The following is a 15,334-nucleotide window of genomic DNA, read 5'->3' on the forward strand; positions in this document are numbered from 1 at the left end:
CCCGGGATCTATAAAGTATGACTATGACTATGACTATTATCCACCAATGGACACCAGTCTAATATAATTTGATTGATTGATAGCCAGATATCTCAACAATGTCTTCCACCCTTTGCCCTCACGAAGCACATTAAAGATTAAGCATTAGATGTCGAGCTGACTAATTTAGTTATTGTTTATTCTTTCTTTTTAAATCTCTTTATTAATTTTCCAAAATTATAAACAGAATAACAATGATGATAGAGAGAGATTGGAATAATCTTATTGTTTATAAGCATATACAAAAAAGATATCAAATAATACAAGTATAATAGACTTCCAAACTCTTTATATAATTAATCATAGAGAAAAAAGGAATAAAAAGAAAGAAATACAAAGAAAAACCCCAAAAAGAAACAAAAAAACTAAATGCTAAACCCAAAAAAAAGCAAACGGAACAAGACAGGGCTAGACCATTATCTTAAACCAAACACGTTCAATAATGTCATCAACTCCGCTCCTCTATTCGTATATTTTATGTTAATAAGGATTCGGAAAGGTCAAATTACATCATATGAAAATGTTGAAAGTTATTGTTTATTATTGAGATACAGTTTGGAATAGGCCCTTCCAGCCCTTTGAGCCACACCACCCAGCAACCCCCACTCAGAGGAAAATATACAATGACAAATTAACCTATCAACTGGTACATCTTTGGAATGTGGGATGTGCAAACTCCTTACAGGCAGTGGCAGGAACTGAACTCGGATTGCTGCTAACCACTACACTGCTGTGCTGCCCTATATACAATTTATGTGAGACTCTCGACCAGTGTGACACTCACCTCTGTGCACAGAATATAAAATTCAGTCTAACTAAGCAATGCCCATGGTTAGATTCTCCATGAGTCTCCCCTTCAAGTTCCAGTGTGCACGTGTGTGGGGGTTTTTAGCATAATAAGGCACCCTAAAGTGCTTCGCAGGAACATTAGTAATCCTGTGCAGTAGCACCTCCCCTACCATACCAGAGGGTGATGAAGCCAGTTCCACCATTTTAGCAGCTGCGCATTCATCACATGCTATTTCTGGTCATTTGTGCCATATTTTCCAGATCAAATGATTTTGGAAAAGTGCTTTCCTTCACTTTGCACAAAAGCAAATTGCCTTTCTGCATGTGTGTTGCTTCGCATATGCGTTACTGTGTTCAATGGAGACCATTGTACTCAGCGTGATACATCACCACATATTTGATCTTTGCACACGTACGACACTAGGCTTGTTGCTTTCTCCTTGTGTATTATCCATGAATATAATTCTGCTTGCAGCTGCAGCATGCACTCTAAAGTGGCCACTGAGAGTGCGTTTGTGGTCTTCTGCTGCTGCCGCAGATCCACTTCAAAGTTCAGCATGTTGTGCGTTGAGAGGCGCTCTTCTACACACCACTGTTCTAACACGTGGTTATTTGAGTTACTGTTGTCTTCTTGTCAGCATGAACCAATCTGCTTGTTCTCCTCTGGCCTCTCTCATTAACAAGGCTCGCTGGATATTTTTTGCGTTTTGCACCATTCGCTGTAAACTCTAGAGACTGTTGTGCATGAAAATCCCAGGAGATCAGCAGATTCTGAGGTACTCAAACTACCCCGGGCTGTTGAGTTTTTTTTTACTAAAAGAAGGACATTCCGCTCACCAATAATCTTGCTTGTGCAACAGAGGGGGCACCATCAATGATGGAACTCTACGGTGGGGTTATTACTTACTTGAAAAAGCTGTACCAAACATATTTATCATTCGCAGACAATATCTTGCCACAAAATATCCTAAGTGATCGGCTCCACAAATCATTAAATTCTGTTATCACAGTGATAAATAAAATTAAATCCCATGCTCTCAATTCTTGACTATTTTGAGAGCTTTATATTGAGAATGATGAACAGTTTGAATTCACATAGAATTCAGATGGCTCTCAAAAGGAAACTGCCTGAGGTGCTTTTATGCAATTTTTAAAATCATGATAAAATTCTTTGAAGACTCAAATGCTTAATTAAGTAATCAGCTCAAGATTATTAGGCATGACATTGCTTACCTGTCAGAATTATTTGCAAGTTTAATGAAATTAATCTTCAGTTGCAAGGAAATTATGTAAATCTTATCAAAATCATATCAGTTGTCTCCACATTTCTGTCCAAATTAGTCTGATTTAAGTGCAACTTTGGCCATTGTGACCTTTTCCAATTTCTGAGCCACTCCGAGTTGGAAGAGAAAGAAAGAATACTGGGCGATGACCTTCGAGTATACTGTGCGTGGGTGAGCTGCGTGTAGACATTTCAGCAAGATCTCCAGATTTTCTCTCGATCCAAATTCACGATTGGGTAATCATTCCTGAATACTTGTAATGAGGAATTAACAGGAAGGATGGAGGAAGACCGGATCTCATTACAAAATGACTGAGCTGAAGCTGAGGTTCAAAAAAAAATCATATCAAGCCTTTTTCTTGCAGAAAGAAATCTCTGAATGCTATCCTGCACCGCGGAAAAAGGTCAAGATCTTTTTTATTACTTTTCTAACATCATATTTAGTACAGCAGAGTTTCAGTGCAGTCACCCAACTTCTTTCAAAGGAACAAAATAGACTGCAAATTACTGAATGTGGGAATCTGAGACTCCTTCTGAGTGACAGTCAGCCTAATGTTGAGAAGCTGATATCACTGCACCAAGCCAATCCATCTCACTGAAAGGTTAAACATGCAATGAAGTAGTGAATAGTTGGACTACTAATGTGCCCTCCAAAATCGTTGATGAAAATTGTTTTTACTGTAATTAAAGAAATACATTTATTTGTAGTTTTAAATAGATTTGAATACATTTTGCAATTATTTGTCAGTGCTTTGCAGAATTTGCAGTTCCTATTTTTATTCACTGAGCATCGTAAATCAAAATCCTTTATCGTTTTTATGTAATGACCAGAAAGAGAGAGGGAGGTGCTGGGGATGTGGTCTGGGAGCCGAAGGGGTGGTAACCAAAAAAAGTTTGGGAACCACTAATCTAGGCCTTTCAATAGTTGATCGCTTTCAATGAGATCCTCCCTCATTCTTCTAAACTCCAGCAATTACAAACCCAGAGCCATCAAACGTTCCTCAAATGTTAACCCTTTCATCACCAGGATCATTCTGTAAACCTCCTTTGGGCCCTCTCCAATGCCAGCACGTCCTTTCTTATATAGGAAACCGAAAACTGCTCACAAAACTCCAAGTGCAGTCTGACCAAAGCCTTATAAAGCCTCAGTATTACATTCTTGCTTTTATATTCTGATCATCTCAAAAATGAATGCTACCATTGCATTTGCCTTCCGTACCACAGATTCAACCTACAAATTACATTAAAAGCTGAAGGAACACATATATTAGGAACATTTGATGGCTTTGGGCCTGTGCTTGACGGAGTTTGGAAGAATGAAGGAGGATCTCACTGAAACCCATTGAATATTGAAAGGCCTAAATAGAGAGGATGTGGAGAAGATGTTTCCAATAGTGGGGGAGTCAACGACCAGGGTCACCACCTCAAAATTCAAGGACGTCATGTTAGAACAAAGATGAAGTATTTCTTTAGCCAGAGCATGGTGCTCGGTGTGGAGGCCAAGTCATTTGGTACATTTAAAACAGAGGTTGATGGGTTCTTGATTGGTAAGGGCATCAATGGTTTTGGGGTGAAGGCAAAGAGAATGGGGTTGAGACAGAAAATAAAACAGTTGTGACTGAATGGCCTAACTCTGCTCTTTTCTCACACACACACACGCACGCACACCCCTGGAGGAACTCAGCAGGTCATGCAGCATCTATGGTGGAGAATAAGCAATGTTAGAGCGTTATTTGGGTTTAGCGCATTTACTTTTAACAAATTACTTCAGCCATCAGTCTTAAAATTTGAATATAGATTGATTTAATTTAAAATGCAGCTCCCTAGTAGTTTGCATCACTAGACAAGGCTGATTTAAATTAACTTAGATGTCTGTGGTAGGTACGATTCGGGAGGTGCGAAGATTCTGTGTAGTTTCAAAGAAAATATTGTGGATATATTGTAAATATGGAATTGTCTTTCGATGTTTAGCCCACATAATATCAAGCCCACATTGGGCCAGCCAGACCTTTCACTGAAAGCAGCTTCATGTGATGCCCGCTGTATCTTGTTTTGTTGAATAAAGGAGCTGCTTCATATCTACCAGTACTTTTCTCCAGTGTCTTCAATCACACATCAACTAACAGTCAACATTTTGAACCAAGACCCTTCAGCAGGTTTCTCAGCCTCAAAACATTGTCTACTTATTCTCCTCCACTAATGCCACCTGGCCTGCAGAGTGCCTCCTGTATTTTGGGCACACTGCTCAAGATTTCCACTATCTGCAGGATCTCTTGTGCCCATTAAGAACTGAAGACTGATTCCCATTTGAATTAATATTTGCTATATTCACATAATTCCACAAAAATTGAACCCCTACCAGAGTTGGATAGTCATCTTCTGACATGGTGGAAGAAGATCAATGATGAAGCTGCTAAAGATAACTGTGCCTGCAGCAATGATTTCATTAACCACCAGCCACCACAATCATATTGCAGTCTCCAAGGTAACTCTACAACCCCAACTCAGTGGCTACTTTATTAAGTACACCTGCTTGTTGATGCAAATATCTAATCAGCCAATCATGACGCAGCAACTCAATGCATAAAAGCATGCAGACATGGTCAAGAGGTTCGGTTGTTGTTCAGACCAAACATCAAAAATGAGGAAGAAATGTGATCTAAGTGACTTTGATTGTGGAATGATTGTTAGTAAAGGTGGGGGGGGGGAATGGTTTGAGTATCTCAGAAATGGCTGATCTCCTGTGATTTTTGTGCACAACAATCTCTAGAGCAGGGTTTCCTTAACTTTTTTTTAATGCCATAGACCCCTACTATTAATCAAGGGGCCTGTGGACCCTAGGTTGGGAACCCTGCAGAATTTACAGAGCATGGTGCAAAAAACAAAAATAAATCCAGTGAGTGGTAGTTCTGTGGGTGAAAATGTCTTGTTAATGAAAGAGGTCAGAGGAGAATGGCTAGACTGGTTCAAGCTGACAGGAAGGTGATGGTAACTTAAACAATCACGTGTTATAACAGTGGTGTGCAGAAGTGCACCTCTGAATGCATAACTGGTTGAACCTTATAGTGGATAGGTTACGGCAGCAGAAGACCGCTAATATACGTGCAGCGGCCACTTTATTAGGTACAGGAGGTTTTCACTGTGCCTGCGCCTCTCTGTACTTATGCACATGATAATAAACTCTGACTGTGACTAACCATTAGAGTGTTTAACCCTTTCACGTTCATAGATTTGTTTCCTCCAGAGTATGTTGACATCGTACCCAGGCACTCAACAGGTCAAGTGACGTCTATGTTGAAGAATATTGGTGAAGATTGGGGGCAAGGGGTGGGGTGGAATTTGTTGAGCACCTTCACTTTGACCGCAGCAGGCAGAATTCGAGATGTCCGACCATTTTATTTCCACTGCATGTTCCCATTCGGTCCTCTACTGCCATGATGATTTCACTCTCAGGTTGGAGGAGCAATGCTTCATGTTCCATCTGGGTAGCCTCTAACCTGATGGTATGAGCACTGATTTCTCCAACCTGGTAATATCTCCCCCTCTCTCTTTTTCCATTCCCCACTCTGGCTCCCTTCTTAGAGTAAGGTTTTTTAACTCAGAGTGGTTGGTGCATGGAATGCACTGCCTGAGTCAGTGGTGGAGGCAGATACACTAGTGAAATTTAAGAGACTACTAGACAGGTATATGGAGGAATTTAAGGTGGGGGGGTTATATGGCAGGCAGGGTTTAAGGGTCGGCACAACATTGTGGGCCGAAGGACCTGTACTGTGCTGTACCATTCTATGTTCTATTACCCCCTTCTCTCTCCCCACCTTCCTATCACTTTCCTCTGGTCCACTGTCCCCTCCTATCAGATTCCTTCTTTTTCAGCCCTTTGCCCTTTCCACGTATCACCCCAACTTCTCACTCCATTCCCCCCTCCCCCCACCCATCCACCTTTCCCCTCACCCGGTCTCACCGATCACCTTCCACCCTGTACTCCTTCCCCTCCTCCACCTTCTTATTCCGATTTATTTCCCCGTCCTGATGAGGGGTCTCGGCCCGAAACGGCAGCTGTTTATCCTCCTCCATAGATGCTGCCCGACTTGCTGAACTTCTCCGGCATTTTGTGTGTGTGTTACCCTGGATTTGCAGCATCTGCGGAATCTCTCGTGTTTACCACGCTCCGTCATATGCTGCCTTGATTTTAAGGGAAGTCGTTTAAGCCACATCCCAAGAACAGAGAGCACTTTGGACCGGGTGTGCAATGAGCTGGCCCGACTGAAATAAAACCTGAGCTAGGGTGAGGGAGTTCTAAGCGCCACTTGATCGCATTCTAATGATATCTTCCCCAACTTTGTCGATGGTAAGAGTAGATAGGGCATGGATATTTGTAAGAAAGGCAGAAATGGTGGTTGACTATGGAAAGAGAAACAGTTAACCTTTCGGGTCAGAGACCCTTCATCAGAACGGGGAGGGCTGGTCAGGATTTGTCTTTTTTTAGGGCCAATTTAGGTGAAATTTCCACGTTAATCCAGCATTCTCTGAGCAAATTAGGGTTTATTCTGTTAGGGCGCGATCTTTCCCTGCGATCAGCGATGCCTCTGTTGTGTGTATGTGTGCTTACTTCCTTCGGATTGCACGGTGTCGTTGACTGGGCGGGCAATCTCTGGGTTAGAGGCTGCGTGGGGTATCACACACAAGTTACAATAAGGAGAGCGAGTGTTGGAACCGCGCGTGGAAGAAAAAGGCGAAGGACGAGAGGCTTCTGTTGGCGATCCCTGAACAGGGTTCTGCCCGTGCTGAACATTAAGTCCACGGGAAAGGGTTCTACAGAGAGAGAGAGAGAGAGAGAGAGAGAGAGGGAGGGAGGAAAAAAGACTGGAGACTCCTCACAAGCTTTCACGATAGAGTTTTAACCATCTGGTCATTTTCAACGCGATATCTGACAGGCTCTTTTATACAATTTCCTTCCTCTCCTCCCTCTCGTTATTTTCCAGCCGGACTTCCCTCAACATCTGCGTATGGAAGTTTCACAATAAAGGCAGGGATCGTGGTTCGACTTTGGAAAGGAACAGGCTCTAGACCGGGGTAAGTAGAATCTAAGTATCCAATTGTGCACAGCGCTGTATCCACATTCCCGATTATTCTGTTAAGCTTTGTGGAAAGAAAGCGTTTTTTTTTGTTTGTTTTGCTGTTACGTTGAGGCAGGAATATATTCCGTCTATTTTCAGACTACCGCAATTTTTCGCTTCTATCAATCGTGAATTGATTTAATTGAATTAAAGTGAATTCCAGCGATGCCTTCATTTGCTTCAAGACAATGAAAACAAGCGAGGAATGGGCGAGACCAGTTAATTCAATAATTGTATGACCAAAATTGCCTCATCTTAGAGAAAAAATATTAAAGTGCGTGGCTGTTTCCCCTTAATTTCTCTCTCAAGTTTAAATATTGTTTGCAATTTAAAAAAATAATCAGTTTGATGGTGATCCGAAGCGTTTCTTTGGTTTTAAATTGCATTTTCCCTGCTTGTGTTGTTACACAGTCGCGGGGTCAGCGGACTGTTGTAATTCGCTATCTTGTGGGGTTTGTTTTCCTTCGCTTGTAAAGAGAAATCGGCTTTCATAAAAAAAAACCCATTGCGTGCAGGCTTCCTCAATGCAAAAATACAAAGAGCGTGCAGATGTTTAGGAGGGGTGGGGTGGATCGACAAGATTTAATCGAGGGAGCACTTGGATCTGGAGAGAGGCACTGTGGAGTGTTTGTAACCGTGCCCCGTTCGCAAAAAAAAAAGATTTATTAATTTTATTTCCACAATCAGAAAGAATTCCAGTGTAGAATAAGAGGTGGGGAATTGTCAGCAGCTGAATCTGTTCCTGCACCTGAATGTTGTGTGTGTGTGTGTGTAACACCTTTTGTCTGATCTGCATAATATTTATGAATATCCAGACTGGGAGACGCAGGCAGCGACAGAGCACAGCTTATTCTCACGTTGCATTTTTTTCGTTTGTGTGAAATCCCTCTGCCTCAAATAAAAATCGGCTTTCTAAAATGTGAGGGCTTTTAAGGCTGTTGTTTGGTACTAGAAGGCGCTGGATGTGTAACTTCAGCCTATTTTGTTTCAAACTGTATGACGTAATTTCATTTAAAGGGGCAGTCCGCCTGAATGGACACGGTTTCCCCAGCCCTGCACAGAAAGAGGCCACTTGACCGATCAAGTCTGTCTCTACTCTTTTTAGGAAGGAAATAACTGTTTAGTGTATACGGTTTAGCATTTTGAGGTTTCCAAAATTACTTTAAAGCCACTGAGTTATTTTCCTCAAGTTGCTTACTTGTTGGAAATATGACAACCAAATTGCATACGGCAAGCTCCTACAAGTATATGCATTGTAGCTACCAGATATATGTCTTTAAGAAATGTTGATTTAGGTTAAGTATTGGCCGGGGGAGGGGTGGGATTTACATCCACGTGGGAGGTGTTTTAGTGCCCAGTTTAACGTCTTGCCCAACAGTGCCGAAGTTCCCCAGCACTGCCGAGTGTTGTGTTCCGATCTCTTGCTTGGGAGTGTGGAGTGCATAAGGTACAGGGAACATTAGCAGAGAAGGATGAGATTGTTCTGTGAGCCCGCAGCGATGGGCGGAATGGCCTCTTATGCCAAGTTGTGTGTGGCACGGTAGTGTAGTGATTAGCATAATGGTCTACAGTGCCAGTGACCAGGGTTCGGATTGTGCCACTGTCCGTACATTCTCCCTGTGACTGAGCAGATTTCCTCAGGGTGCTCAGGCTGCCTCCCACATTTCAAAGACGTACGGGTTAGTAGGTTAATTGGGTGTAATTAGACTTGTTGACTGGAAGGGTCTGTTACTATTGTCCCTAATACTAAAACTAAGCAACCGAAAGCAAAAATCCCTATTTCCTTATCAATGGTCTGGAGTCACCTTTATTATGGATGTGACTAGGGGACATTTTTATTGAAGAAGAATTGGGCTATTCTTCCTGCCAGCTGTGCTCAATATTTATGCCTGAATCAACATTTATATTTAATTAAAAATAGATTTATTTGACAATTTCTTGGAGCAGTGTTCATGTTTCTCCCGTGGGACTGAATCCAAGAGCCTTCTGACTCCCAGTTACTATCTGCCCCAACGCCAGTTAACAGCAACACCATCTTGTGCTCGTGTATGGGGCATCAGAGGGGGCAAGTGAGCTTCTGGCCCTAGTCAAAGTGTTGGGTCATTGGAACCTTTTTTAACTGTTTGTATCACCCATTGCCAACACTAAGCATTTTACTGTGTTCAAAGCAGCACCCAATTAACCAGGTTTAATATCACCGGCATATATCGTGAAATTTGTTGTCTTTGTGGCAGCAGTACAATGTAATACATAATAATCGAGAAAAATTATGAATTAAGGTAAATATTAAATAGGTAGTATAAAAATAAAAAGTAGTGAGGTAGTGTTCATGGGTTCAATGTCCATTCAGAAATCAGATGGCAGAGGGGAAGAAGCTGTTTCTGTATCGTTGAGTGTGTGCCTTCAGGCTCCTGTACCTCTTTCCTGATGGTAGCAAGAGAACGAGGCATGTCCTGGGTGATGGGGGTCCTTAATGGTGGATGTCGCCTTTTTGAGGCATCACTCCTTGAAGATGACCTGGACGCTACGGAGGCTGGTGCCCACGGTGGAGCTGACTGAGTTTACAACTGTAGTTTATTTAGATCCTGTGCAGTAGCTCCCCCATACTAGACAGTGATGTGGCCAGTTAGAATGCTCACCACAGTACATTTGTAGAAATTTGCGTTATCTTTCTGACACACCAAATCTCCTCAAACTGCTAATGAAATTTGGCTGCTGTCGTGCCTTCTTTGTAACTACGTTGATACGTTTGGTCCAGAATAGACCCTCAGAGATACTGACAGCCAGGAGAATGAAATTGCTCACTCTTTCATCTTCTTATCCCTCTGTGAGAACTGATGTGTGTTCCCTCATTTTACTGTCTTTAATCCATAGTTTTTTTTTGTCTGACATTGAGTGCAAGGTTGTCGCTGTGACACCACTCAACTAGCTGATATATATCGCTCCATCCTTTTGTCACCATCTGAAATTTTGCCAACAATAGTTGAGGTCAGAATGAAGCCTCTTTTTACATTGCCAGGTCAGATATAGCAGCAATACCTCTGGAATAAAGCTCCCTCGGCTGCCCTATTGACTGGTTGCAAGTGAAAGGCAAAATGGGGTTAGATTCGTCTCTATGTTGTCTTTAGGTTAAGCTGCCTCTTTGTATGCCTCAACCAACAATAAATCAGATCTGGTCACAGTGACCTTTTCCTGCTTGCAGTGTAAGACTAGACTTAGCACAATGTGAATCTTGGAGTTGGGTTACAGATCGATGGATATTGTAATTTGCATCCATTTCCATTCAAAGCTCTATTGAATTTAATACTTTGGGTTGTGGAAGACCTTTTTTCCCCAGTTAATCCAGTTCCTGATTTGGTTGCCTTCAGAGCTTTCACATTCCTGAAGTCAGGGCTTTTGAAGTTGCTCATCTTCCTTAAAAATTGGTTCCCAATTTAGGGTATTCTCCCTCCAACGCAGCAGTTCCTTCTGGTCTGATCGATGATGGAGGCCTAGTGTTCGGTGATTGGTGGGTCCCTGGGGTCAGTGTCGATAGCTGAGGCCTTTTGGGGGAGGGTCAATTCGAAGGCCTGAGGGTGAAATTGGAAGTCCGGAAGTCAAGGCCCATTGGCCGGAGCCCTGAGTCTGTGAATCTCTGAGTCCGCTAGGGAAGTTGAAGCCCGATGTTTGCAAGCCCAACTCTGCTGGAGGCCGAGGAAGACTACCTGTCCTGGGGTTGGAGGGACGTGTTTGTGTGTGACCGGGAGGGAGGGATGGGGTTTGTTTTGCTGTGGTTCTTTTGTTGCTTGTTGAGTTCTGTTTTGTTTGGCGTTGTTCTGCTGGGCATTTTAGTCATGTTATGTTGGTGCCAGAGAATGTGTGGCAACACCTGTGGGCTGCCCCCAGCACCTCCTTGGGTGTGTTGGTTGCCAATGCAAGTAATGCATTTCGCTGTATATTCATGTGATCTTCAATCTGGTGCCATTCCACTGGTGGTCCATGTTCTTTGGTGATAACAATACTCTCCCTCCTGATCTGGAGCTGGCTGGTCCCTGACTGGGCTGGCGAGCATTTGCCCACGGTTGGGTTGGCACTGGGTGCCAATGGGCATAGCATAGTAGCTACAACTTTCCTGAGCACAGCATCGGTGTGCTTTCTACGCCCACCACCAGCTCGTGGGCATCATCACGATGGAAGCAGGCTCTTTGGCCCACCATGTCTTGGGTAACCATAATGTACCCATTTAGAACACAGAAAAGTACAGCACAGTGTGGGTACTTCAGCTCACAATGTTGAGCCGCCTTTGTAAACGTATTTAGCCCGTTTTTATATACGTACTTGTAAATGTATTTAGTGATCAATCTAACCCCTTCCTCATACTCAGACCAAAGCCCTCCCATTTTTTCTTTCATTCACGTGCTTATCTAAGAATCTATTAAATATCTCTTAATATATCAGCCTGAAGTATTCGACCCCCCCCCACCCCCTGTGGCAGTGCGTTTCAGACACCTACCCCTCTTTGTGTGTTTTTTTTTAAAAAAGCTTACCTCTGTCATCTACTTTCCTCCACTCATCTTAAAAGGATGTCCTTGGGTATTGGCCATGGCCACCCTGGGGAAAATTTGTTGGCTGTCCACACTATCTGTTCCTCTCATAATCGTGTACACCTCTATCAAATTGCCTGTCATCCTCCCTCACTCCAAAGCAAAGAGAAAAGCCCTAGCTCACTCAGACGATTCTCTTAAGGCATGTTCTCTAATCTAGGCAACATCCTGGTAAATTTCCTCTGCCCTTTCTCTAAAGCTTCCGTATCCTATTCACGATGAGGCATGGTAGTGTGGTGGTTAGCTCGACGCTTTACAGTACCAGTGACTTGGGTTCAATTCCCGCCTTTGCCGTGAGGAGTTTGTATGTTCTCTCTGTGACCGTGTGGGTTTCCACAAACAGTCCAAAGATGTACTGGTTGGTAGGTTAATTGGTTATGTAAATTGTCCTGTCATTAGGCTCGAGTTAAGTTGGGGCAGCATGGCTCAAAGGGCCAGAAGCACACATTCTACACTGTATCCCAATAAATAAATAATTATATTATTAATAATTAAAATAACCAGAACTGAACACAAGTTCTGACCAGAGTTTTACAGAACTGCAACTTCACCTTGTGGCTGTCAAGCTCAAACCCCCTAACTAATGAAGGCCAGTGTATTATAGATCTTCCTAACCACGCTATCAACCTGATTGGCAACCTTCATAAACACCAGTGCTATTTTTATTTCACCCTCCCCCCCCCCCATCTCATTTCCATCAGCTCTGCGGAGAGGTTTGGACAGGTACATGGATGGGAGGCTATGGAGAAGTATGGTTCAGGTCCAGGTTGATGAGAATAGTTCCTATTCTATGGATTTGTTGCATATCCCCGCAGAAAAAAGAATGTCAGGGTTGTACGTGGTGACATGTATGTACTCTGATAAATTTCACTTTGAACTTTGACTAGCAGTTTGGCATGGGCTCGATGGGCTGAATGGCCTGCTTCTGTGCTGTAGTGCTCTAAGTCTATGATTCTGCCACTCGCCTCCATGTGGGTGCCAGCTTACAGTGGCCACTTACCACACCGTCTTTTGGATGTGGCGGGGAAACTGGAGCACCCGGAGTAAACCCACAGAGAGAGGACACCAGGAGTCACAACTGAACCTGGATCGCGGGAGCTTCGACGCAGTCGTTCCTCCGTGCCGCCAGGCTCCGGCTGCTTGGTTTGGATCACTCCCTCCATCCGAGCAATTGAAAAGTAGTCGGGGGAGCTCGCCCTAACGTTCTGGCTTGGCAACAAGACGACGTGTTAATTGGCTGAGGAGAGTTCCTGTGTGAATGTTGATTTGGTGTGTGGTTTACACTGAATCAGAATCAGGTTTCATTGTCGCTGACATATGTCGTGAAATTTGTTGCTTTGGGGCAGTGTAATACACAAATACTATTAAGTTACAATAAGTAGTGCAAAAAGAGCAGTGTGGTAGTGTTCATGGACTCTTGAGAAATCTGATGGTGAAGGGAGAGAAGCTGGTCCTAAAACCTTGAGTGTTTCTTCTTGTATATGGCAGTAGTGAGACGATGGCATGTCCTGGATTGTGAGCCTTTTCAATAATGGATGCTGCCTCCTTGAGACTTTGCTTTTTGATGATGTCCTCTGGTGGGGATGCTGGTGCCCATGATGAAGTTGGGTGAGTTTACAGCTCCCTACGGCTTTTTCCAATCCTGTGCATTGTCGTCTCCATACCGGTCAGTGATGTAGCCAGTCAGAATGCTGTGCACCGTGGAGTGACCTAGCAAATCTCCTCAAACTCCCGATGAAATATAGCCACTGGCATCCCTTTGTGATTGCATCAACGTGCAGCAGCCAGGATAAGTCCTCGAGAGATGTTGAAATCCAGGAACTTGAAGCTACTCAGACTTTCCACTACTGACCCTCAATCAGGACTGGTGTGTGTTCCACTGATTTTTCCTTCCTGAAGTCCACAATCAGTTCCTTGGTCTTGCTGATATTGAATGCAAGGTTGTGGATCATAGCTTGATCATTAAGACCACTGCTTGTATCTTGGAATGGAACAGCTCAGTACTGGAAGCTGCCATGAGAATTTTTTTTTCTTCTGACACTGTCAAGTTTGTTGTGATTTAACCATATACATGTTTACTGCCACACGAGACAACGTTTCTCCAGACCAAGGTGTGAAGCGCAATAGTGCACATAACACACAGTAACTTAGGAAGGTAAGGAGTAAATCTACAAATGAATTATGCATAGATAAGTAAAGTGCATAAATTAAATATTGTAGGGTAGAGTACAAATTATCCTATGACACTTCGAATGCGTGCAGCAGTGAGTTCAGAAGCCTAAGGTCCTGAGAGAAGAAGGTGTTTCCCATCCTGACAGTTCTTGTCTTTGGGCATCAGAGTCTCCTGCCTGATGGTAGAAAGTGCAAGAGGATGATGGATGGGTGGGATCCTTGCGTATGCAGGGCTCCTGGTAAGTGACGCCGATGGATGTTAGGAAGACCCCTATGATCCTCTCAGCCGTTGTCACAGTCCTTTGTCGGGACTTCTGTTCCGATGCTTTGCTTCTGCCTTACAGGATTTAGACACAGCTTCTCAGGATGTTCTCAATGGTTGACCTGCAAAATTCATTTGGGTGGCGGGGGGTGGAAGCCTCGCTTGCCTCAACATGGGGGCTTTATTTAGCGGCCTGTGTGGCCCAGTTATAGGTGCGCCCAGTCCTCTGTTGCTTTAGCTGAGGTTGCGGCTTTGTACTGTGATCATCTACTTCTGAACACAGAGACCTTCGTTTAATGTTTTTTCTGCCTTGATGTCTTGTGGCTCGTGGTCCGATTTTGTCAGGAATCAAGAGGCCAAGAGATGGGGAGGAACCTCTTGTTGTGAAGACGTAGAATGAGAAGACAGGGCTGAATGGGAGAGTGATTAAGTTTTGGCAGCAAGCAGCAGGGGAGAGTTTAGATGTGCAGAGAAACATGCAAAATGCTGGCGGTACACAGCAGGTCAGGTAGCATCCATGGAGAGGAACAGAGTTTGACATGTTGGGCTGAGATCCTTCATTCTGGCATCTTCAGAATCCCTTGTGTTCAGATGGTAAGGGAGCTTGGAAGGTTTGTGGAAACATTATTGAGAAATTCAGCTGGAAACAGGCCGTTTGGCCTGTCGGATTTACACTGATCTTTATTCTGATGATCGCATCGTCTCCACGACACCCCGAATTTTATAATCCACCTACACACTGGGTGTAATTTACCGTGGCCAATTAAACTACCGATCCCAGTGGCTTTCTCAGGGGAAACCTTAGTGGTCAGAGGGAGAACGTGCAAACTCCACATAGCAAGCAGTGAAGGTTGGGTAGCTTAGAGCTGTGGGGAGCAGCTCTACTTAACTCAAAGTTCAAAGTAAATTTATTATCAAAGTACCTATGTGTCACCGGTTGCAACCAGGAGATTAATTTTCCTGTGGGCATACTCAATAAATCCTATAACCATAATAGAATCAATGAAAGTCCACACCAACGGCGTCGAACCAGTGTGCAAAAGACAACAAACTGCAGATACTAAAAGAAAGTGATATTGCTAATAATAAA

At 43.5% G+C, this 15,334-nt stretch overlaps 1 protein-coding gene across 5 annotated transcripts in view; it reads left to right on the forward strand.

Annotated features, from left to right (window-relative positions):
- Positions 1-2,496: 2,496 nt before the first annotated feature.
- The window catches only part of sema4c (sema domain, immunoglobulin domain (Ig), transmembrane domain (TM) and short cytoplasmic domain, (semaphorin) 4C), a 139,511-nt gene continuing 126,673 nt past the window's right edge, over positions 2,497-15,334 (forward strand). For 2 of the 5 annotated variants that reach the window (XM_063057006.1, XM_063057005.1), the window contains exon 1: positions 6,777-7,183. The gene's annotated coding sequence lies outside the window, so the exon portion shown is untranslated. Of the gene's footprint in view, positions 2,515-6,326; positions 6,459-6,776; positions 7,184-15,334 lie in introns of those variants that run through there. The other 3 variants (XM_063057009.1, XM_063057008.1, XM_063057007.1) reach the window with 3 other exon arrangements.

The sequence above is a fragment of the Mobula hypostoma genome, chromosome 8, assembly GCF_963921235.1.
Source record: "Mobula hypostoma chromosome 8, sMobHyp1.1, whole genome shotgun sequence".
Lineage (NCBI taxonomy): Eukaryota > Metazoa > Chordata > Chondrichthyes > Myliobatiformes > Myliobatidae > Mobula > Mobula hypostoma.